Source organism: Cherax quadricarinatus, chromosome 46 (genome assembly GCF_038502225.1).
Source record: "Cherax quadricarinatus isolate ZL_2023a chromosome 46, ASM3850222v1, whole genome shotgun sequence".
NCBI classification, from domain to species: domain Eukaryota; kingdom Metazoa; phylum Arthropoda; class Malacostraca; order Decapoda; family Parastacidae; genus Cherax; species Cherax quadricarinatus.
This window is the reverse complement of record NC_091337.1, coordinates 27,022,937-27,047,805: the sequence shown is the minus strand read 5'-3', so window position 1 is coordinate 27,047,805 and position 24,869 is coordinate 27,022,937. Positions and strand designations below refer to the sequence as shown.

At 51.0% G+C, this 24,869-nt stretch overlaps 1 protein-coding gene across 2 annotated transcripts in view; it reads left to right on the top strand.

Moving 5' to 3' along the window:
• Positions 1 to 225: 225 nt before the first annotated feature.
• Positions 226 to 24,869, top strand: part of LOC128691714 (zinc finger protein 84-like) — a 118,813-nt gene continuing 94,169 nt past the window's right edge. Inside the window, exon 1 of one of the 2 annotated variants that reach the window (XM_070094613.1) lies at positions 226 to 342. The gene's annotated coding sequence lies outside the window, so the exon portion shown is untranslated. The other variant, XM_070094614.1, reaches the window with a different exon arrangement.

Below are 24,869 nucleotides of genomic sequence, written 5' to 3'. Positions count from 1 at the left end.
TTTCGACACGTTTCCTTACACCTGTTGTCCTGTTCACCTAGCAGCAAATAGGTACCTGGGTGTTAGTCGACTGGTGTGGGTCGCATCCTGGGGGACAAGATTAAGGACCCCAATGGAAATAAGTTAGACAGTCCTCGATGACGCACTGACTTTCTTGGGTTATCCTGGGTGGCTAACCCTCCGGGGTTAAAAATCCGAACGAAATCTTATCTTATCTCTTAATAAGGTCAGGGTTAAAAGTCTGAAATGAAGGCATGACGGTAATCAGGTATCGGTTCCTCCATTATCTCAGCTTTTCAGCCCAACAATAACAAACAGCAGTCTGAGTATCCTCTGGTTAAGGTCTGATTCCTGCATATTTTGTCCCTGTTATTCTCTCGTTGATCCCTTTCATACCCACTAGAGGTGGGGAGAGATGCCTGTCATGGTCTCTTACTCCGAGGAGACGGAGGCGCCCTCCCCTGCCTTGAATTAAACCAGATTTAACCCCAGTCTCTTTAGGATTATGGTAAGATTTTGTTCGGATTATTAACCCAGGGTAGTGTGTTATCCACCAGGATAACCCAGGGTAGTGTGTTATCCACCCAGGATAACCCAGGGTAGTGTGTTATCCACCCAGGATAACCCAGGGTAGTGTCTTATCCACCAAGGATAACCCAGGGTAGTGTGTTATCCACCCAGGGTAGTGTGTTATTCACCTAGGATAACCCAGGGTAGTGTGCTAGCCACCCAGGATAACCCAGGGTAGTGTGTTAGCCACCCAGGATAACCCAGGGTAGTGTGTTAGCCACCCAGGATAACCCAGGGTAGTGTGTTAGCCACCCTGGATAACCCAGGGTAGTGTGTTAGCCACCCAGGATAATCCAGGGTAGTGTGTTAGCCACCCAGGATAACCCAGGGTAGTGTGTTAGCAACCCAGGATAACCCAGGGTAGTGGGTTAGCCACCCAGGATAACCCAGGGTAGTGTGTTAGCAACCCACGATAACCCAGGGTAGTGTCTTACCCACCCAGGATAACGCAGGGTAGTGTGTTACCCACCAAGGATAACCCAGTGTAGTGTGTTATCCACCCAGGATAACCCAGGGTAGTGTGCTAGCCACCCAGGATAACCCAGGGTAGTGTGTTATCCACCAGGATAACACAGGGTAGTGTGTTAGCCACCCAGGATAACCCAGGTTAGTGTGTTAGCCACCCAGGATAATCCAGGGTAGTGTGTTATCCCCCAGGATAACCCAGGGTAGTGTTATCCACCCAGGATAACCCAGGGTAGTGTGTTATCCACCAGGATAACCCAGGGTAGTGTGTTATCAACCCAGGATAACCCAGGGTAGTGTTATCCACCCAGGATAACCCAGGGTAGTGTGTTAGCCTCCCAGGATAACCCAGGGTAGTGTGTTAGCCACCCAGGATAACCCAGAGTAGTGTGTTAGCCACCCAGGATAACCCAGGGTAGTGTGTTACCCACCCAGGATAACCCAGGGTATTGTGTTAGCCACCCAGGACAACCCAGGGTAGTGCGTTATCCACCCAGGATAACCCAGGGTAGTGTGTTAGCCACCCAAGATAACCCAGGGTAGTGTGTTAGCCACCCAGGATAACCAAGGGTAGTGTGTTAGCCACCCAGGATTACCCAGGGTAGTGTGTTAGCCACCCAGGATAACCCAGGGTAGTGTGTTATCGACCCAGGATAACCCAAGGTAGTGTGTTATCCACCCAGGATAACCCAGGGTAGTGTGTTACCACCCAGCATAACCCAGGTTAGTGTGTTATCCACCCAGGAGAACCCAGCTTAGTGTGTTAGCCACCCAGGATAACCCAGGGTAGTGTGTTACCACCCAGGATAACCCAGGTTAGTGTGCTATCCACCCAGGATAACCCAGGTTAGTGTTAGCCACCCAGGATAACCCAGGGTAGTGTGTTAGCCACCCAGGATAACCATGGGTAGTGTGTTAGCCACCCTGGATAACCCAGAGTAGTGTGTTAGCCACCCAGGGTAGTTTGTTAGCCACCCAGGATAACCCAGGGAAGTTTGTTAGCCACCCAGGATAACCCAGGATAGTGTGTTATCCACCCAGGATAACCCAGGGTAGTGTGTTAGCCACCCAGGATAGCCCAGGGTAGCGTGTTAGCCACCCAGGATAACCCAGGGTAGTGTGTTAGCCACCCAGGATAACCCAGGGTAGTGTGTTAGCCACCCAGGATAACCCAGGTTAGTGTGTTAGCCACCCAGGATAACCCAGGGTAGTATGTTAGCCACCCTGGGTAACCCAGGGTAGTGTGTTAGCAACCCAGGATAACCCAGGGTAGTGTGTTAGCCACCCAGGGTAACCCAGGGTAGTGTGTTAGCCACCAGAATAACCCAGGGTAGTGTGTTAGCCACCCAGGATAACCCAGGGTAGTGTGTTAGCCACCCAGGATAACCCAGGGTAGTAAGTTATCCACCTGGATAACCCAGGGTAGTGCGTTAGCCACCAGGATAACCCAGGGTAGTGTGTTAGCCACCCAGGATAACCCAGGGTAGTGTGTTAGCCACCCAGGATAACCCATGGTAGTGTGTTAGCCACCCAGGATAACCCAGAGTAGTGTGTTATCCACCAAGGATAACCCAGGGTAGTGTGATATCAACCCAGGATAACCCAGGTTAGTGTGTTATCCACCCAGGATAACCCAGGGTAGTGTGTTTTCCATCAGGATAACCCAGGGTAGTGTGTTATCCACCCTGGATAACCTAGGGTAGTGTGTTAACCACCCAGGATAACCCAGGGTAGTGTGTTAGCCACCCAGGATAACCCAGGGTAGTGTGTTAGCCACCCAGGATAACCCAGAGTAGTGTGTTATCCACCAAGGATAACCCAGGGTAGTGTGTTATCCACCCAGGATAACCCAGGGTAGTGTTATCCACCCAGGATAACCCAGGGTAGTGTGTTAGCCTCCCAGGATAACCCAGGGTAGTGTGTTATCCACCCAGGATAACCCAGGGTAGTGTGTTAGCCACCCAGGATAACCCAGGGTAGTGTGTTAGTCACCCAGGATAACCCAGGATAGTGTGTTAGCCACCCAGGATAACCCAGGGTAGTGTGTTAGCCACCCAGGATAACACAGGTTAGTGTGTTAGCCACCCAGCATAATCCAGGGTATTGTGTTATCCCGCAGGATAACCCAGGGTAGTGTTATCCACCCAGGATAACCCAGGGTAGTGTTATCCACCCAGGATAACCCAGGGTAGTGTGTTAGCCACCCAGGACAACCCAGGGTAGTGCGTTATCCACCCAGGATAACCCAGGGTAGTGTGTTAGCCACCCAAGATAACCCAGGGTAGTGTGGTAGCCACCCAGGATAACCCACGGTAGTGTGTTAGCCACCCAGGATAACCCAGGGTGCTGTATAGCCCTTGTAGCTTAGCGCTTCTTTTTTGATTATAATAATAATAAATAACCCAGGGTAGTGTGTTAGCCACCCAGGATAACCCAGGGTAGTGTGTTACCCACCCAGGATAACCCAGGGTAGTGTGTTACCCACCCAGGATAACCCAGGGTAGTGTGTTAGCCACCCAGGACAACCCAGGGTAGTGCGTTATCCACCCAGGATAACCCAGGGTAGTGTGTTAGCCACCCAAGATAACCCAGGGTAGTGTGGTAGCCACCCAGGATAACCCAGGGTAGTGTGTTAGCCACCCAGGATTACCCAGGGTAGTGTGTCAGCCAACCAGGATAACCCAGTGTAGTGTGTTATCGACCCAGGATAACCCAAGGTAGTGTGTTATCGACCCAGGATAACCCAGGGTAGTGTGTTACCACCCAGGATAACCCAGGTTAGTGTGTTATCCACCCAGGATAACCCAGGTTAGTGTTAGCCACCCAGGATAACCCAGGGTAGTGTGTTACCACCCAGGATAATCCAGGTTAGTGTGTTATCCACCCAGGATAACCCAGGTTAGTGTGTTAGCCACCCAGGATAACCCAGGGTAGTGTGTTAGCCACCCAGGATAACCCTGGGTAGTGTGTTAGCCACCCTGGATAACCCAGGGTAGAGTGTTAGCCACCCAGGGTAGTTTGTTAGCCACCCAGGATAACCCAGGGTAGTTTGTTAGCCACCCAGCATTACCCAGGGTAGTGTGTTATCCACCCAGGATAGCCTAGGGCAGCGTGTTAGCCACCCAAGATAACCCAGGGTAGTGTGTTAGCCACCCAGGATAACCCAGGGTAGTGTGTTAGCCACCCAGGATAACCCAGGGTAGTGTGTTAGCCACCCAGGATAACCCAGGGTAGTATGTTAGTTACCCTGGGTAACCCAGGGTAGTGTGTTAGCCACCCAGGATAACCCAGGGTAGTCTGTTAGCCACCCAGGATAACCCAGAGTAGTGTGTTATCCACCAAGGATAACCCAGGGTAGTATGTTATCCACCCAGGATAACCCAGGGTACTGTGTTATCCACCCAGGATAACCCAGGGTAGTGTGTTAGCCACCCAGAATAACCCAGGGTAGTGTGTTATCCACCCAGGTTAACCCAGGGTAGTGTGTTATCCACCAGGATAACCCAGGGTAGTGTGTTATCCACCCAGGATAACCCAGGGTAGTGTGTTAGCCACCCAGGATAACCCAGGGTAGTGTGTTAGCCACCCAGGATAACCCAGGGTAGTTTGTTAGCCACCCACGATATCCCAGGGTAGTGTGTTATCCACCCAGGATAACCCAGGGCAGCGTGTTAGCCACCCAGGATAACCCAGGGTAGTGTGTTAGACACCAAGGATAACCCAGGGTAGTGTGTTATCCCCCCAGGATAACCCAGGGTAGTGTGTTAGCCACCCAGGATAACCCAGGGTAGTGTGTTACCCACCCAGGATAACCCAGGGTAGTGTGTTAGCCACCCAGGACAACCCAGGGTAGTGCGTTATCCACCCAGGATAACCCAGGGTAGTGTGTTAGCCACCCAAGATAACCCAGGGTAGTGTGTTAGACACCCAGGATTACCCAGGGTAGTGTGTTAGCCACCCAGGATAACCCAGTGTAGTGTGTTATCGACAAAGGATAAACCAAGGTAGTGTGTTATCGATCCAGGATAACCCAGGGTAGTGTGTTAGCCACCCTGGTTAACCCAGGGTAGTGTGTTAGCCACCCAGGATTACCCAGGGTAGTGTGTCAGCCACCCAGGATAAACCAGTGTAGTGTGTTATCGACCCAGGATAACCCAAGGTAGTGTGTTATCGACCCAGGATAACCCAGGGTAGTGTGTTACCACCCAGGATAACCCAGGTTAGTGTGTTATCCACCCAGGATAACCCAGGTGAGTTTTACCCACCCAGGATAACCCAGGGTAGTGTGTTACCACCCAGGATAATCCAGGTTAGTGTGTTATCCACCCAGGATAACCCAGGTTAGTGTGTTAGCCACCCAGGATAACCCAGGGTAGTGTGTTAGCCACCCAGGATAACCCTGGGTAGTGTGTTAGCCACCCTGGATAACCCAGGGTAGAGTGTTAGCCACCCAGGGTAGTTTGTTAGCCACCCAGGATAACCCAGGGTAGTTTGTTAGCCACCCAGGATAACCCAGGGTAGTGTGTTATCCACCCAGGATAGCCTAGGGCAGCGTGTTAGCCACCCAAGATAACCCAGGGTAGTGTGTTAGCCACCCAGGATAACCCAGGGTAGTGTGTTAGCCACCCAGGATAACCCAGGGTAGTGTGTTAGCCACCCAGGATAACCCAGGGTAGTATGTTAGTTACCCTGGGTAACCCAGGGTAGTGTGTTAGCCACCCAGGATAACCCAGGGTAGTGTGTTAGCCACCCAGGATAACCCAGGGTAGTGTGTTAGCCACCCAGGAAAACCCAGGGTAGTGTGTTATCCACCCAGGATAACCCAGGGTAGTGTGTTATCCACCCAGGATAACCCAGGGTAGTGTGTTAGCCACCCAGGATAACCCAGGGTAGAGTGTTAGCCACCCAGGATAACCCAGGGTAGTGTGTTAGCCACCCAGGATAACCCAGGGTAGTGTGTTAGCCACCCAGGATAACCCAGGGTAGTGTGTTAGCCACCAGAATAACCCAGGGTAGTGTGTTAGCCACCCAGGATAACCCAGGGTAGTGTGTTAGCCACCCAGGATAACCCAGGGTAGTGTGTTATCCACTTGAATAACCCAGGGTAGTGCGTTAGCCACCAGAATAACCCAGGGTAGTGTGTTACACACCCAGGATAACCCAGGGTAGTGTGTTAGCCACCCAGGACAACCCAGGGTAGTGCGTTATCCACCCAGGATAACCCAGGGTAGTGTGTTAGCCACCCAAGATAACCCAGGGTAGTGTGTTAGCCACCCAGGGTAGTGTGTTAGCCACCCAGGATTACCCAGGGTAGTGTGTTAGCCACCCAGGATAACCCAGTGTAGTGTGTTATCGACAAAGGATAAACCAAGGTAGTGTGTTATCGACCCAGGATAACCCAGGGTAGTGTGTTATCATCCAGGATAACCCAGGTTAGTGTGTTATCCACCCAGGATAACCCTGGTTAGTGTTAGCCACCCAGGATAACCCAGGGTAGTGTGTTATCCACCCAGGTTAACCCAGGGTAGTGTGTTATCCACCAGGATAACCCAGGGTAGTGTGTTATCCACCCAGGATAACCCAGGGTAGTGTGTTAGCCACCCAGGATAACCCAGGGTAGTGTGTTAGCCACCCAGGATAACCCAGGTTAGTTTGTTAGCCACCCACGATATCCCAGGGTAGTGTGTTATCCACCCAGGATAACCCAGGGTAGCGTGTTAGCCACCCAGGATAACCCAGGGTAGTGTGTTAGACACCAAGGATAACCCAGGGTAGTGTGTTATCCCCCCAGGATAACCCAGGGTAGTGTGTTAGCCACCCAGGATAACCCAGGGTAGTGTGTTACCCACCCAGGATAACCCAGGGTAGTGTGTTAGCCACCCAGGACAACCCAGGGTAGTGCGTTATCCACCCAGGATAACCCAGGGTAGTGTGTTAGCCACCCAAGATAACCCAGGGTAGTGTGTTAGCCACCCAGGGTAGTGTGTTAGCCACCCAGGATTACCCAGGTAGTGTGTTAGCCACCCAGGATAACCCAGTGTAGTGTGTTATCGACAAAGGATAAACCAAGGTAGTGTGTTATCGACCCAGGATAACCCAGGGTAGTGTGTTATCATCCAGAATAACCCAGGTTAGTGTGTTATCCACCCAGGATAACCCAGGTTAGTGTTACCCACCCAGGATAACCCAGGGTAGTGTGTTACCACCCAGGATAACCCAGGTTAGTGTGTTATCCACCCAGGATAACCCAGGTTAGTGTGTTAGCCACCCAGGATAACCCAGGTTAGTGTGTTAGCCACCCAAGATAACCCTGGGTAGTGTGTTAGCCACCCTAGTTAACCCAGGGTAGTGTGTTAGCCACCCAGGGTAGTTTGTTAGCCACCCAGGATAACCCAGGGTAGTTTGTTAGCCACCCAGGATAACCCAGGGTAGTGTGTTATCCACCCAGGATAGCCCAGGGTAGCGTGTTAGCCACCCAGGATAACCCAGGGTAGTGTGTTAGGCACCCAGGATAACCCAGGGTAGTGTGTTAGGCACCCTGGGTAACCCAGGGTAGTGTGTTAGCCACCCTGGGTAACCCAGGGTAGTGTGTTAGCCACCCAGGATAACCCAAGGTAGTGTGTTAGCCACCCAGGATAACCCAGGGTAGTGTGTTAGCCACCCAGGATAACCCAGGGTAGTGTGTTATCCACCCAGGATAACCCAGGGTAGTGTGTTATCCACCCAGGATAACCCAGGGTAGTGTGTTAGCCACCCAGGATAACCCAGGGTAGTGTGTTAGCCACCCAGGATAACCCAGTGTAGTGTGTTAGCCACCCAGGATAACCCAGGGTAGTGTGTTAGCCACCCAGGATAACCCAGGGTAGTGTGGTAGCCACCAGAATAACCCAGGGTAGTGTGTTAGCCACCCAGGATAACCCAGGGTAGTGTGTTAGCCACCCAGGATAACCCAGGGTAGTGTGTTAGCCACCCAGGATAACCCAGGGTAGTGTGTTATCCACCTGGATAACCAAGGGTATTGCGTTAGCCACCAGGATAACCCAGGGTAGTGTGTTAGCCACCCAGGATAACCCAGGGTCGTGTGTTAGCCACCCAGGATAACCCACGGTAGTGTGTTAGCCACCCAGGATAACCCTGGGTAGTGTGTTAGCCACCCTGGATAACCCAGGGTAGAGTGTTAGCCACCCAGGGTAGTTTGTTAGCCACCCAGGATAACCCAGGGTAGTTTGTTAGCCACCCAGCATTACCCAGGGTAGTGTGTTATCCACCCAGGATAGCCTAGGGCAGCGTGTTAGCCACCCAAGATAACCCAGGGTAGTGTGTTAGCCACCCAGGATAACCCAGGGTAGTGTGTTAGCCACCCAGGATAACCCAGGGTAGTGTGTTAGCCACCCAGGATAACCCAGGGTAGTATGTTAGTTACCCTGGGTAACCCAGGGTAGTGTGTTAGCCACCCAGGATAACCCAGGGTAGTCTGTTAGCCACCCAGGATAACCCAGAGTAGTGTGTTATCCACCAAGGATAACCCAGGGTAGTATGTTATCCACCCAGGATAACCCAGGGTACTGTGTTATCCACCCAGGATAACCCAGGGTAGTGTGTTAGCCACCCAGAATAACCCAGGGTAGTGTGTTATCCACCCAGGTTAACCCAGGGTAGTGTGTTATCCACCAGGATAACCCAGGGTAGTGTGTTATCCACCCAGGATAACCCAGGGTAGTGTGTTAGCCACCCAGGATAACCCAGGGTAGTGTGTTAGCCACCCAGGATAACCCAGGGTAGTTTGTTAGCCACCCACGATATCCCAGGGTAGTGTGTTATCCACCCAGGATAACCCAGGGCAGCGTGTTAGCCACCCAGGATAACCCAGGGTAGTGTGTTAGACACCAAGGATAACCCAGGGTAGTGTGTTATCCCCCCAGGATAACCCAGGGTAGTGTGTTAGCCACCCAGGATAACCCAGGGTAGTGTGTTACCCACCCAGGATAACCCAGGGTAGTGTGTTAGCCACCCAGGACAACCCAGGGTAGTGCGTTATCCACCCAGGATAACCCAGGGTAGTGTGTTAGCCACCCAAGATAACCCAGGGTAGTGTGTTAGACACCCAGGATTACCCAGGGTAGTGTGTTAGCCACCCAGGATAACCCAGTGTAGTGTGTTATCGACAAAGGATAAACCAAGGTAGTGTGTTATCGATCCAGGATAACCCAGGGTAGTGTGTTAGCCACCCTGGTTAACCCAGGGTAGTGTGTTAGCCACCCAGGATTACCCAGGGTAGTGTGTCAGCCACCCAGGATAAACCAGTGTAGTGTGTTATCGACCCAGGATAACCCAAGGTAGTGTGTTATCGACCCAGGATAACCCAGGGTAGTGTGTTACCACCCAGGATAACCCAGGTTAGTGTGTTATCCACCCAGGATAACCCAGGTGAGTTTTACCCACCCAGGATAACCCAGGGTAGTGTGTTACCACCCAGGATAATCCAGGTTAGTATGTTATCCACCCAGGATAACCCAGGTTAGTGTGTTAGCCACCCAGGATAACCCAGGGTAGTGTGTTAGCCACCCAGGATAACCCTGGGTAGTGTGTTAGCCACCCTGGATAACCCAGGGTAGAGTGTTAGCCACCCAGGGTAGTTTGTTAGCCACCCAGGATAACCCAGGGTAGTTTGTTAGCCACCCAGGATAACCCAGGGTAGTGTGTTATCCACCCAGGATAGCCTAGGGCAGCGTGTTAGCCACCCAAGATAACCCAGGGTAGTGTGTTAGCCACCCAGGATAACCCAGGGTAGTGTGTTAGCCACCCAGGATAACCCAGGGTAGTGTGTTAGCCACCCAGGATAACCCAGGGTAGTATGTTAGTTACCCTGGGTAACCCAGGGTAGTGTGTTAGCCACCCAGGATAACCCAGGGTAGTGTGTTAGCCACCCAGGATAACCCAGGGTAGTGTGTTAGCCACCCAGGAAAACCCAGGGTAGTGTGTTATCCACCCAGGATAACCCAGGGTAGTGTGTTATCCACCCAGGATAACCCAGGGTAGTGTGTTAGCCACCCAGGATAACCCAGGGTAGAGTGTTAGCCACCCAGGATAACCCAGGGTAGTGTGTTAGCCACCCAGGATAACCCAGGGTAGTGTGTTAGCCACCCAGGATAACCCAGGGTAGTGTGTTAGCCACCAGAATAACCCAGGGTAGTGTGTTAGCCACCCAGGATAACCCAGGGTAGTGTGTTAGCCACCCAGGATAACCCAGGGTAGTGTGTTATCCACTTGAATAACCCAGGGTAGTGCGTTAGCCACCAGAATAACCCAGGGTAGTGTGTTACACACCCAGGATAACCCAGGGTAGTGTGTTAGCCACCCAGGACAACCCAGGGTAGTGCGTTATCCACCCAGGATAACCCAGGGTAGTGTGTTAGCCACCCAAGATAACCCAGGGTAGTGTGTTAGCCACCCAGGGTAGTGTGTTAGCCACCCAGGATTACCCAGGGTAGTGTGTTAGCCACCCAGGATAACCCAGTGTAGTGTGTTATCGACAAAGGATAAACCAAGGTAGTGTGTTATCGACCCAGGATAACCCAGGGTAGTGTGTTATCATCCAGGATAACCCAGGTTAGTGTGTTATCCACCCAGGATAACCCTGGTTAGTGTTAGCCACCCAGGATAACCCAGGGTAGTGTGTTATCCACCCAGGTTAACCCAGGGTAGTGTGTTATCCACCAGGATAACCCAGGGTAGTGTGTTATCCACCCAGGATAACCCAGGGTAGTGTGTTAGCCACCCAGGATAACCCAGGGTAGTGTGTTAGCCACCCAGGATAACCCAGGTTAGTTTGTTAGCCACCCACGATATCCCAGGGTAGTGTGTTATCCACCCAGGATAACCCAGGGTAGCGTGTTAGCCACCCAGGATAACCCAGGGTAGTGTGTTAGACACCAAGGATAACCCAGGGTAGTGTGTTATCCCCCCAGGATAACCCAGGGTAGTGTGTTAGCCACCCAGGATAACCCAGGGTAGTGTGTTACCCACCCAGGATAACCCAGGGTAGTGTGTTAGCCACCCAGGACAACCCAGGGTAGTGCGTTATCCACCCAGGATAACCCAGGGTAGTGTGTTAGCCACCCAAGATAACCCAGGGTAGTGTGTTAGCCACCCAGGGTAGTGTGTTAGCCACCCAGGATTACCCAGGTAGTGTGTTAGCCACCCAGGATAACCCAGTGTAGTGTGTTATCGACAAAGGATAAACCAAGGTAGTGTGTTATCGACCCAGGATAACCCAGGGTAGTGTGTTATCATCCAGAATAACCCAGGTTAGTGTGTTATCCACCCAGGATAACCCAGGTTAGTGTTACCCACCCAGGATAACCCAGGGTAGTGTGTTACCACCCAGGATAACCCAGGTTAGTGTGTTATCCACCCAGGATAACCCAGGTTAGTGTGTTAGCCACCCAGGATAACCCAGGTTAGTGTGTTAGCCACCCAAGATAACCCTGGGTAGTGTGTTAGCCACCCTAGTTAACCCAGGGTAGTGTGTTAGCCACCCAGGGTAGTTTGTTAGCCACCCAGGATAACCCAGGGTAGTTTGTTAGCCACCCAGGATAACCCAGGGTAGTGTGTTATCCACCCAGGATAGCCCAGGGTAGCGTGTTAGCCACCCAGGATAACCCAGGGTAGTGTGTTAGGCACCCAGGATAACCCAGGGTAGTGTGTTAGGCACCCTGGGTAACCCAGGGTAGTGTGTTAGCCACCCTGGGTAACCCAGGGTAGTGTGTTAGCCACCCAGGATAACCCAAGGTAGTGTGTTAGCCACCCAGGATAACCCAGGGTAGTGTGTTAGCCACCCAGGATAACCCAGGGTAGTGTGTTATCCACCCAGGATAACCCAGGGTAGTGTGTTATCCACCCAGGATAACCCAGGGTAGTGTGTTAGCCACCCAGGATAACCCAGGGTAGTGTGTTAGCCACCCAGGATAACCCAGTGTAGTGTGTTAGCCACCCAGGATAACCCAGGGTAGTGTGTTAGCCACCCAGGATAACCCAGGGTAGTGTGGTAGCCACCAGAATAACCCAGGGTAGTGTGTTAGCCACCCAGGATAACCCAGGGTAGTGTGTTAGCCACCCAGGATAACCCAGGGTAGTGTGTTAGCCACCCAGGATAACCCAGGGTAGTGTGTTATCCACCTGGATAACCAAGGGTATTGCGTTAGCCACCAGGATAACCCAGGGTAGTGTGTTAGCCACCCAGGATAACCCAGGGTCGTGTGTTAGCCACCCAGGATAACCCACGGTAGTGTGTTAGCCACCCAGGATAACCCAGAGTAGTGTGTTATCCACCAAGGATAACCCAGGGAAGTGTGTTATCCACCCAGGATAACCCAGGGTAGTGTGTTATTCACCCAGGATAACCCAGGGTTGTGTGTTATCCACCAGGATAACCCAGGGTAGTGTGTTATCCACCCTGGATAACCTAGGGTAGTGTGTTAACCACCCAGGATAACCCAGGGTAGTGTGTTAGCCACCCAGGACAACCCAGGGTAGTCTGTTAGCCCCCCAGGATAACCCAGAGTAGTGTGTTATCCACCAAGGATAAGCCAGGGTAGTGTGTTATCCACCCAGGATAACCCAGGGTACTGTGTTATCCACCCAGGATAACCCAGGGTAGTGTGTTAGCCACCCAGGATAACCTAGGGTAGTGTGTTATCCACCCAGGATAACCCAGGGTAGTGTGTTATCCACCAGGATAACCCAGGGTAGTGTGTTATCCACCCAGGATAACCCAGGGTAGTGTGTTAGCCACCCAGGATAACCCAGGATAGTGTGTTAGCCACCCAGGATAACCCAGGGTAGTGTGTTAGCCACCCAGGATAACCCAGGTTAGTGTGTTAGCCACCCAGGATAACCCAGGGTAGTGTGTTAGCCACCCAGGATAACCCAGGGTAGTGTGTTGGCCTCCCAGGATAACCCATGGTAGTGTGTTAGCCACCCAGGATAACCCAGGGTAGTGTGTTAGCCACCCAGGATAACCCAGGGTAGTGTGTTAGCCACCCAGGATAACCCAGGGTAGTGTGTTAGCCACCCAGGATAACCCAGGGTAGTGTGTTAGCCACCCAGGATAAACCAGGGTAGTGTGTTAGCCACCCAGGATAACCCAGGGTAGTGTGTTAGCCACACAGGATAACCCAGGGTAGTGTGTTAGCCACCCAGGATAACCCAGGGTAGTGTGTTAGCCACCCAGGATAACCCAGGGTAGTGTGTTAGCCACCCAGGATAACCCAGGGTAGTGTGTTAGCCACCCAGGATAACCCAGGGTAGTGTATATGCCTCCCTGGATAACCCAGGGTAGTGTGTTGGCCACCCATGATAACCCAGGGTAGTGTGTTGGCCACCCATGATAACCCAGGGTAGTGTGTTAGCCACCCAGGATAACCCAGGGTAGTGTGTTGGCATCCCAGGATAACCCAGGGTAGTGTGTTATCTACCCAGGATAACCCAGGGTAGTGTGTTAGCCACCCAGGGTAGTGTGTTAGCCACCCAGGATAACCCAGGGTAGTGTGTTAACCACCCAGGATAACCCAGGGTAGTGTGTTAGCCTCCCAATGTAACCCAGGGTAGTGTGTTAGCCACCCAGGATAACCCAGGGTAGTGTGTTAGCCACCCAGGATAACCCAGGGTAGTGTGTTAGCCACCCAGGATAACCCACTGTAGTGTGTTAGCCACCCAGGATAACCCAGGGTAGTGTGTTAGCCACCCAACATAACCCAGGGTTGTGTGTTAGCCACCCAACATAACCCAGGGTAGTGTGTTAGCCACCCAGGATAACCAATGGTAGTGTGTTAGCCACCCAGGATAACCCAGGGTAGTGTGTTAGCCACTCAGGATAACCCAGGGTAGTGTGTTAGCCACCCAGGATAACCCAGGGTAGTGTGTTAGCCACCCAAGATAACCCAGGGTAGTGTGTTAGCCACCCAGGATAACCCAGGGTAGTGTGTTAACCACCCAGGATAACCCAGGGTAGTGTGTTAGCCACCCAGGATAACCCAGGGTAGTGTGTTAGCCACCCAGGATAACCCAGGGTAGTGTGTTAGCCACCCAGGATAACCCAGGGTAGTGTGTTAGCCACCCAGGATAACCCAGGGTATTGTGTTAGCCACCCAGGAAAACCCAGGGTAGTGTGTTAGCCACCCAGGATAACCCAGGGTAGTGTGTTAGCCACCCAGGATAACCCAGGGTAGTGTGTTAGCCACCCAGGATAACCCAGGGTAGTGTGTTAGCCACCCAGGATAACCCAGGGTAGTGTATTAGCCACCCAGGATAACCCAGGGTAGTGTGTTAGCCACCCAGGATAACCCAGGGTAGTGTGTTAGCCACCCAGGATAACCCAGGGTAGTGTGTTAGCCACCCAGGATAACCCAGGGTAGTGTGTTAGCCACCCAGGATAACCCAGGGTAGTGTGTTAGCCACCCAGGATAACCCAGGGTAGTGTGTTAGCCACCCAGGATAACCCAGGATAGTGTTAGCCACCCAGGATAACCCAGGGTAGTGTGTATGCCTCCCTGGATAACCCAGGGTAGTGTGTTGGCCACCCATGATAACCCAGGGTAGTGTGTTAGCCACCCAGGATAACCCAGGGTAGTGTGTTATCCACCAGGATAACCCAGGGTAGTGTGTTATCCACCAAGGATAACCCAGGGTAGTGTGTTATCCACCAGGATAACCCAGGGTAGTGTGTTATCCACCCAGGATAACCCAGGGTAGTGTGCTAGCCACCCAGGATAACCCAGGGTAGTGTGTTAGCCACCCAGGATAACCCAGGGTAGTGTGTTAGCCACCCAGGATAACCCAGGGTAGTGTGTTAGCCACCCAGGATAACCCAGGGTAGTGTGTTAGACACCCAGGATAACCCAGGGTAGTGTGTTAGCCACCCAAGATAACACAGGGTAGTGTGTTAGCCACCCAGGATAACCCAGGGTTGTGTGTTAGCCACCCAACATAACCCAGGGTAGTGTGTTAGCCACCCAACATAACCCAGGGTTGTGTGTTAGCCACCCAACATAACCCAGGGTAGTGTGTTAGCCACCCAGGATAACCCAGGGTAGTGTGTTAGCCACCTAGGATAACCCAGGGTAGTGTGTTAGCCACCCAGGATAACCCAGGGTAGTGTGTTAGCCACCCAGGATAACCCAGGGTAGTGTGTTAGCCACCCAGGATAACCCATTGTAGTGTGTTAGCCACCCAGGATAACCCAGGGTAGTGTGTTAGCCACCCAGGATAACCCAGGGTAGTGTGTTAGCCACCCAGGATAAACCAGGGTAGTGTGTTAGCCACCCAGGATAAACCAGGGTAGTGTGTTAGCCACCCAGGATAATCCAGGGTAGTGTTGTTAGCCACCCAGGATAACCCAGGGTAGTGTGTTAGCCACCCAGGATAACCCAGGGTAGTGTGTTAGCCACCCAGGATAACCCAGGGTAGTGTGTTAGCCACCCAGGATAATCCAGGGTAGTGTGTATGCCTCCCTGGATAACCCAGGGTAGTGTGTTGGCCACCCATGATAACCCAGGGTAGTGTGTTAGCCACCCAGGATAACCCAGGGTAGTGTGTTGGCATCCCAGGATAACCCAGGGTAGTGTGTTATCTACCCAGGATAACCCAGGGTAGTGTGTTAGCCACCCAGGATAACCCAGGGTAGTGTGTTAGCCACCCAGGATAACCCAGGGTAGTGTGTTAGCCACCCAGGATAACCCAGGGTAGTGTGTTAGCCACCCAGGATAACCCAGGGTAGTGTGTTAGCCACCCAGGATAATCCAGGGTAGTGTGTTAGCCACCCAACATAACCCAGGGTAGTGTGTTAGCCACCCAGGATAACCCAGGGTAGAGTGTTAACCACCCAGGATAACCCAGGGTAGTGTGTTAGCCACCCAGGATAACCAAGGGTAGTGTGTTAGCCACCCAGGATAACCCAGGGTAGTGTGTTAGCCACCCAGGATAACCCAGGGTAGTGTGTTAGCCACCCAGGATAACCCAGGGTAGTGTGTTAGCCACCCAGGATAACTCAGGGTAGTGTGTTAGCCACCCAGGATAACCCAGGGTAGTGTGTTAGCCACCCAGGATAACCCAGGGTAGTGTGTTAGCCACCCAGGATAACCCAGGGTAGTGTGTTAGCCACCCAGGATAACCCAGGGTAGTGTGTTAGCCACCCAGGATAACCCAGTTTAGTGTGTTAGCCACCCAGGATAACCCAGGGTAGTGTGTTAGCCACCCAGGATAACCCAGGGTAGTGTGTTAGCCACCCAGGATAACCCAGGGTAGTGTGTTAGCCACCCAGGATAACCCAGGTTAGTGTGTTAGCCACCCAGGATAACCCAGGGTAGTGTGTTAGCCACCCAGGATAACCCAGGGTAGTGTGTTAGCCACCCAGGATAACCCAGGGTAGTGTGTTAGCCACCCAGGATAACCCAGGGTAGTGTTAGCCACCCAGGATAACCCAGGGTAGTGTGTTAGCCACCCAGGATAACCCAGGGTAGTGTTAGCCATCCAGGATAACCCAGGGTAGTGTGTATGCCTCCCTGGATAACCCAGGGTAGTGTGTTGGCCACCCATGATAACCCAGGGTAGTGTGTTAGCCACCCAGGATAACCCAGGGTAGTGTGTTATCCACCAGGATAACCCAGGGTAGTGTGTTATCCACCAAGGATAACCCAGGGTAGTGTGTTATCCACCAGGATAACCCAGGGTAGTGTGTTATCCACCAGGATAACCCAGGTTAGTGTGCTAGCCACCCAGGATAACCCAGGGTAGTGTGTTAGCCACCCAGGATAACCCAGGGTAGTGTGTTAGCCACCCAGGATAACCCAGGGTAGTGTGTTAGACACCCAGGATAACCCAGGGTAGTGTGTTAGCCACCCAGGATAACCCAGGGTAGTGTGTTAGCCACCCAGGATAACCCAGGGTAGTGTGTTAGCCACCCAACATAACCCAGGGTAGTGTGTTAGCCACCCAACATAACCCAGGGTAGTGTGTTAGCCACCCAGGATAACCCAGGGTAGTGTGTTAGCCACCCAGGATAACCCAGGGTAGTGTGTTAGCCACCCAGGATAACCAAGGGTAGTGTGATAGCCACCCAGGATAACCCAGGGTAGTGTGTTAGCCAACCAGGATAACCCAGGGTAGTGTGTTAGCCACCCAGGATATCCCAGGGTAGTGTGTTAGCCACCTAGGATAACCCAGGGTAGTGTGTTAGCCACCCAGGATAGTGTGTTAGCCACCCAGGATAACCCAGGGTAGTGTGTTAGCCACCCAGGATAACCCAGGGTAGTGTGTTAGCCACCCAGGATAACCCAGGGTAGTGTGTTAGCCACCCAGGATAACCCAGGGTAGTGTGTTAGCCACCCAGGATAACCCAGGGTAGTGTGTTAGCCACCCAGGATAACCCAGGGTAGTGTGTTAGCCACCCAGGATAACCCAGGGTAGTGTGTTAGCCACCCAGGATAACCCATGGTAGTGTGTTAGCCATCCAGGATAACCCAGGGTAGTGTGTTAGCCACCCAGGATAACCCAGGGTAGTGTGTTAGCCACCCAGGATAACCCAGGGTAGTGTGTTAGCCACCTAGGATAACCCAGGGTAGTGTGTTAGCCACCCAGGATAGTGTGTTAGCCACCCAGGATAACCCAGGGTAGTGTGTTAGCCACCCAGGATAACCCAGGGTAGTGTGTTAGCCACCCAGAATAACCCAGGGTAGTGTGTTAGCCACCCAGGATAACCCAGGATAGTGTGTTAGCCACCCAGGATAACCCAGGGTAGTGTGTTAGCCACCCAGGATAACCCAGGGTAGTGTGTTAGCCACCCAGGATAACCCAGGGTAGTGTGTTAGCCACCCAGGATAACCCAGGGTAGTGTGTTAGCCATCCAGGATAACCCAGGGTAGTGTGTTAGCCATCCAGGATAACCCAGGGTAGTGTGTTAGCCACCCAGGATAACCCAGGGTAGTGTGTTAGCCACCCAGGATAACCCAGGGTAGTGTGTTAGCCACCCAGGATAACCCAGGGTAGTGTGTATGCCTCCCTGGATAACCCAGGGTAGTGTGTTGGCCACCCATGATAACCCAGGGTAGTGTGTTAGCCACCCAGGATAACCCAAGGTAGTGTGTTGGCATCCCAGGATAACCCAGTGTAGTGTGTTATCTACCCAGGATAACCCAGGGTAGTGTGTTAGCCACCCAGGATAACCCAGGGTAGTGTTATCCACCAGGATAACCCAGGGTAGTGTGTTATCCTCCAGGATAACCCAGGGTAGTGTGTTATCCACCCAGGATAACCCAGGGTAGTGTGTTAGCCCCCCAGGTTAACCCAGGGTAGTATGTTGGCCAACCAGGATAACTCAGGGTAGTACGCTGAGGTCAGTGGTCACATATGGTCATACCTGCCTAAGCTCTTGGGAGTTAGCGTGGGCTGTTACCAAGCACCATGGCTTGTTGTAGTGTTTTAGAATCTCAGGTTCAAGTGTTGAAGAAGGAGATTCTACTTCTTCAGGAGGAAAATAGGAGGCTGAAGCTTCGCATAGATGAGTTTGGGAGTGAGTTTGAGAAAGATTTAGATGTTAAGGAGGAAATGGTCACCAGCAGTGATAGTGGCAGCCACTCTAAGTGGCAAGTGGTTCACAGTTCATGAAAATGAGGAGAGTTAATAGAGAAGATGGGAAGGTTGGAAATTGACTCTGTTCTCCAAGACGAGTGTACTTCAGTGGTTAGTGAGGTTGAAGGTACCACTGATTCCCCTGCTAATCAAGTTAAGAATATTTTAATAGTAGGTGATTCTCAGGTAAGATATATATTTTGTAACAGAGACAGAAAGGTCAGACAGAGAGAGTGTCTTCCTGGAGCTGGTGTTAGTGACATAGTCAGCAGGTTGGATAATATTATGACAGGTAATGGGAACAAGCCCATTATCTGTCTTAGTGCTTGGGGTAATGACATTGGGAAGGGCAGGAGACAGGAGCTGCTGGATAAGTACAGGTCAGCCATAGAAGTAGTTAGGTCTAAGGGAGGGATCCCAGTCATATGCAGCATCTTACCTAGAAAGGGAGTGGGCAATGAATGGATGTCTAAGGCAATTGGTATAAATTGCTGGCTAGACAGGTACTGCAAGGAACTTGCAATCCCATTCATTGATAACTGGGACCTATTCTTTGGCAAACGTGATATGTCTGCAAGGGATGGGGTTCGTCTCTCTGGGGATGGAGTGGTTGCATTAGCCAATTCAATTGAGAGGGTAATTGATGACTTGTCTAGTAATTTAAACTGATAGATTGTAGAGGTATGGGTGTTTGTGGGAAACAATCAGGTTGCAGTATTAGGGTTAAAAAGAGCAGTTATTACCGGGATACCTCATTATTATTATTATAATCAAAAAGAAGCGCTAAGCCACAAGGACTATACAGCGCTGCAGGGCAGGAAGGAAGCGAGGGCATCAGGTGGCAAAAGGGAGATGGATGAGTAATAGGTTATGGATAACAGCGGGGTAGTGGATGGTGAAAGGGTAAAGGGCAGCAAGAGACTGAACTAGAAAGGGCTGAGGGGAGTGCGAAAAGTATCATCAGAGTTTGTGGAGTAAATCAGTCGTTGTCAAGAAGTCAATGAGAGAGTCAGGATTAAAGGAGGGTCCATCAGCAAGAAGGGAAGGTAAAGAGAGAGTAGTAGAACGAAGACGACGTTGGAGGTAAATTCTGCGTGCTCGTTGATAGAGAGGGCAGTCTAACAGAATGTGGCTAATTGATACTGGAACTTGACACTGCTCACAGAGAGGAACAGGGTGCCTCTCCATGAGATACCCATGAGTAAGACGAGTGTGGCCAATGCGAAGGCGGGAGAGAGTGGTCTCCCAACCTCGGCACTGATGACAAGAAGACGGCCAGTAACCTATGCTCGGTTTAATAGAATGAAGTTTGTTACCGAGCAGAGTTGACCAACGTTGTTGCCAACGGGTGCGAAGGTGGGTAGCTATTGCAGCAAAATAGTCCAGAAATGGAACACCTCGATAGGAAATTGGTAGGTCATGTACTGCTGACCGCGCAGCAGTGTCTGCCTGTTCATTGCCCTGTATGTCGACATGACCAGGGACCCAACAAAAAACAATATCTTTATGTTTGGTAGAGATACGGCGTAGCCAAAGTTGGATACGGAGAACTAGGGGATGAGATGTATCAAATTTTCGTATAGCCTGTAGAGCACTAAGGGAGTCTGAGACTACTACAAATGATGACACAGGCATAGATGCGATACGAATAAGTGCTGCAAGAATGGCATACAGTTCAGCAGTAAAAATGCTAGCTGAAGATAGTAAATGCCCCCGTACGACGCTGTCCGGAAACACTGCTGCGAATCCGACGCCGTCTGAAGACTTAGAGCCATCTGTGTACACAGCGGTGGCATGAGAATGGGAGTGGAAGTGATCAAGAAAAAGAGAGCGGGAAGCCACCGTAGGCAGTTGAGCTTTCGAGCAAGGGAGTGAGAAAGAACAGACCCGAACAGCTGGAACTTCCCAGGGGGGTAGGGAAAAGTGAGATGCTACATGAACATATAAAGGTGGTAACTGAAGGGAAGACAAGAGTGAATGTAGGCGAAGAGAAAAGGGACGGAGCAAACAGGGGCGGCGAACGAATAAAGAATGTCTACTAATATCTGTGACCATTCTATAAATGGAAGGATTGTGTAGATCGTGAGAGCGTACATAGTAACGAAGGCAATGGGCATCACGGCGATCAGACAAGGATGGAACATTTGCTTCTGTATAGAGGCTCTCAACAGGGGAAGAGCGAAAAGCACCAAGGCACAAACGTAAGCCTTGGTGATGGATAGAGTTAAGGCTAGAGAGAGTAGCAGGAGAGGCCGCGGAATAAATCTGGTCACCATAATCGAGTTTCGATAAAACGAGGGCTGAATGTAGGCGAAGCAGAGTGTGACGATCAGCTCCCCAGGAAAGATGAGCAAGGGTTTTAAGAAGGTTTAGCCGGCTGTGACAAGTTGCCTTCAGAGAGGTAATGTGAGGTTTCCAGGTTAACCGACGGTCAAAGAGAAGGCCTAGAAACCTGACTGTATCACGTTCGGGGATACGGGAGCCATAGAGATACAAAGGATGATCGGAGATAACAGAGCGTCTAGTGAAAGTAATTTGGTGAGTTTTGGTACTTGAAAATTTAAACCCATGTGTGGTGGCCCAAGTGGAAACACGGTCAACCGCATGCTGGAGAGAAACTGCAATAAGGTGACAGTCAGCGCCTGTACAAGCAATAGCGAAGTCATCAACATAGAGTGATGACCAAATATTGGGTGGAAGAACAGAGGCCAAATCATTTATAGCAAGGAGAAAAAGTGTTGTGCTGAGAACACATCCCTGAGGGACACCTTCAGCTTGGACAAAGTCCGGGGAAAGAACATTATTGACTCGAACACGGAAATGTCTGTCAGTTAAAAAGTTCTTAAGGAAGGATGGTAGATTGCCTCGGAGGCCTAAGGAATGGGCCTGGGCCAAAATATTATACCTCCAAGTTGTGTCATATGCCTTCTCAAGGTCAAAAAATATGGCAATAACTGAGTGATTATTCGCAAAGGCATTACGAACATACGTATCCAAGCGTAGTAAGGGGTCTATGGTAGAACGACCCTTACGAAAGCCATATTGACTAGCGGAGAGACTGTTGTGAGTCTCTAAATACCACATTAAACGTCGATTTACGAGGCGTTCCATCACTTTGCAAACTGCACTAGTAAGAGCGATGGGGCGATAGTGGGAGGCATCATGTCCTGTAGTACCCGGTTTGCGGAAAGGGAGAACAATGGCAGATTTCCACAGCTGGGGAAGAACTCCTTGTGCCCAAATAAGATTGAAGAGGTATAAGAGGACTACAAGGGCTGACCGATGTAAATGTTGTAACATACGAATATGAATGTCATCAGGCCCAGCTGCCGATGATCGGCAAGCTGAGAGCGTTGCCTCCAGTTCTTGAAGTGTAAAAGGCACATTATACTGTTCTTCTCCGAGAGAAGAAAAGTCCAAGGGTACTAACTCTCTGGCAGACTTTGAGGAAAGAAATGAGGGGCATAGATGGAGCCCTCGGGAAATACGGACCAGATGTGTGCCAAGTTCAATGGCAACGTCGAGAGGGTTTGCTATATCAACACCAGTGACCCGTAGAACAGGAGCCGGATCAGGAGAGTATTTACCACTCAATTTCCTCACTTTTTTCCAGACTGCACTCATAGAAGAAGCAGAGGTGATGGTGGAAACATAGTCTCGCCAACAAGTGCGTTTAGCTTCACGGATGACACGGCGAGCGATCGCACGCTTCTGCTTAAAATCAACAAGTCTCTCAGCGGTTCTATTGTACCGGTACCTGCCCCATGCAGCACGTTTCAAACGTACTGCACGAGCACAAGCAGGAGACCACCAAGGCACGCACTTCTGAGAATGCCTGCCTGAGGTTTGGGGTATAGAATGAGAAGCTGCGGTATAAACTGATGTCGAGAAGATGTGTAGGAGCTCATCAATGGAGGATGAAGAAGGAACCTCACTAAAAGCAGTGAGGTGTGAGTAAAGATCCCAATTTGCCCGATCAAATTGCCAGCGAGGGCTACGGAAAGGTGGTGAATAGGAAGGAGAAGTAAGAATGATCGGAAAATGATCGCTGTCATGTAAGTCTGGTAGAACAGACCAGGTGAAGTCTAGTGCAGTGGAGGAAGAGTAGACTGATAGATCGATGCAAGAGAGAGTATGAGTACGAGGATCAAAATGGGTGGGAGTACCCGTATTTAAAACATGGAGGGGGTGAGAGGCAAGAAAAGCCTCCAACTGAATGCCACGTGAGTCACAATGAGACCCCCCCCAGAGGAAATGGTGGGCATTAAAATCACCAAGTAACAGAAGTGGTGGTGGTAAGGATGAAACAAGAAAGGCAAAGTCTGGGATAGAAAATGCTCGAGAAGGAGAGAGATATAAAGAACATATTGTAAACCACTTATTCAAGTGGATACGGGCTGCAGTGTAATGCAGCGAGGTATGGACAAATAGTTGACAGTACGGAATATCATTGCGTAGAAGAAGGGCACTTTCATTAAAGGTCCCATCTGAGAAAGGATCCGAAGAATACAATAAATTATAGCCTGAGATAGGTTGGAAAACAGCCGAGTGTAATTTTGGTTCTTGTAAGCAAGCACCAACAGGGGAAAACCTGGAAAGCAACATCTGAAGCTCACCCCGATTACCCCTGAGGCCGCGGATATTCCACTGTAAATAGGCCATGATTGGCGATGAAGAAAATATCAGGAATCTGTAGGTAAAGGCACCTACGGACTAGAGGGGTTAGAAAAGTCAACGTGTGGTGGCATTGGAAGATGTTCAAGTAGCGAAGGAACGGAGCGTTGCGAAGAATGGGGTTGTGAAGATGGAGGAGAGGGAAGAGAAGGAACAGGAAGTGAATCAGTGTCCATTGAAGGTTTAGTCTCTGCAATATATTCTGAAATGGCTTCAAGTGTTTCTGAATTCAAAGATGTATGGGAGACCATATTGGAGATAGGAGGAGGAGGGTGAGTAAAGATTGGGACAGTAATGGACTGTACCAAAGTAGAGGGGGAGGGAAAAGTGTAAGGGACTGGAGATGAAGTGTGGGGGGGACAGAAGAGGCAGAAACCTGGGAGGTGACAGAAGATGGAGAAACTTGGGAGGGGACGGGGGTGGAAGGCATAGTACGAGGAGGAGGGTGAATCTCCACACTTGTAATAGAGCCAGAGAGAGGGGAAGAACTAGGTACAGAGACTGGAAAGGTAAAGTGTGGAGGTGGAAGAAGGGAAGGAAGGGGCAAAGAAGATTTGAGCAATGTGGATTTTTTGGACTTCTGAGTAGAGGGGCGATTGGTATTAGGTGTCGTACGAGGTCTTGTCGATACTGGGGCTTGTGAGGAAGGACGCGAAGATGTGAGAACAGACTGAGTTGTAGTCGGGACGTCAGAGCCAAGGACAGCAAAAGGATTAGATGCCGTAGTGGCTATGGGAGGGGTAACAACAGAGGAGGCTGCAGAAGATGGGACCCCAGAAGTGGGGGGACGTTTGGAAACACGAGAATAAGAAACACGGGGTAGTCTCCCTTGGAGGTGGAGATGAGTAACTGCCATAGCATAAGGGAGACCTTCTGCCTCTTTGAGGCAACGGATTTCACGTTCATTTAAGTAGACCTGGCAACGGCGGGAGTACGAAGGGTGAGCTTCATTACAATTAAGGCAAGATGGAGGTTGACTGCAAGATGTATTAGAATGGTCGTCGGCACCACAGACTGGGCATTCGGCCATAGATCTGCAATATTTCGCTGGGTGACCAAAACGCCAGCAATTTCTACATTGTTGCGGTGTAGGTATCACCTTTCGAACTTGTAACCGATGTCCCGCGACATATACAGAGGACGGGAGTTCTCGGCTGTCAAAAGTTAAACGAGCCACATTGCAAAGGTAACGTCTCCGCCCCCGGGCAGGAAGGACATAAGTGTCTACTTTGAGGATTGGGAGATCCTGGAGTTCCAGCTGTTCAAAAATGTCAATGCCACATGACTGGAAATTCTGTTGGACTATGGTATGGGGCAGAATGACAGTACCACTACAAGAATTGAGAGAAAGATGTTTTTCAATAGTGATAGGAGTAGTATCGATATTCGAAAGGAGAGAAAGATCATGAGCTTGGGTAGCATTCTGGACAGTGACGATGCACTTACCGCTCTTGAGAGCGTGAAATGAAATATCTCTGCCAACATGACGCAGGAGCGCTTTGGCAATACTATGGTCAGAAAGGTAGGCAGAAGAG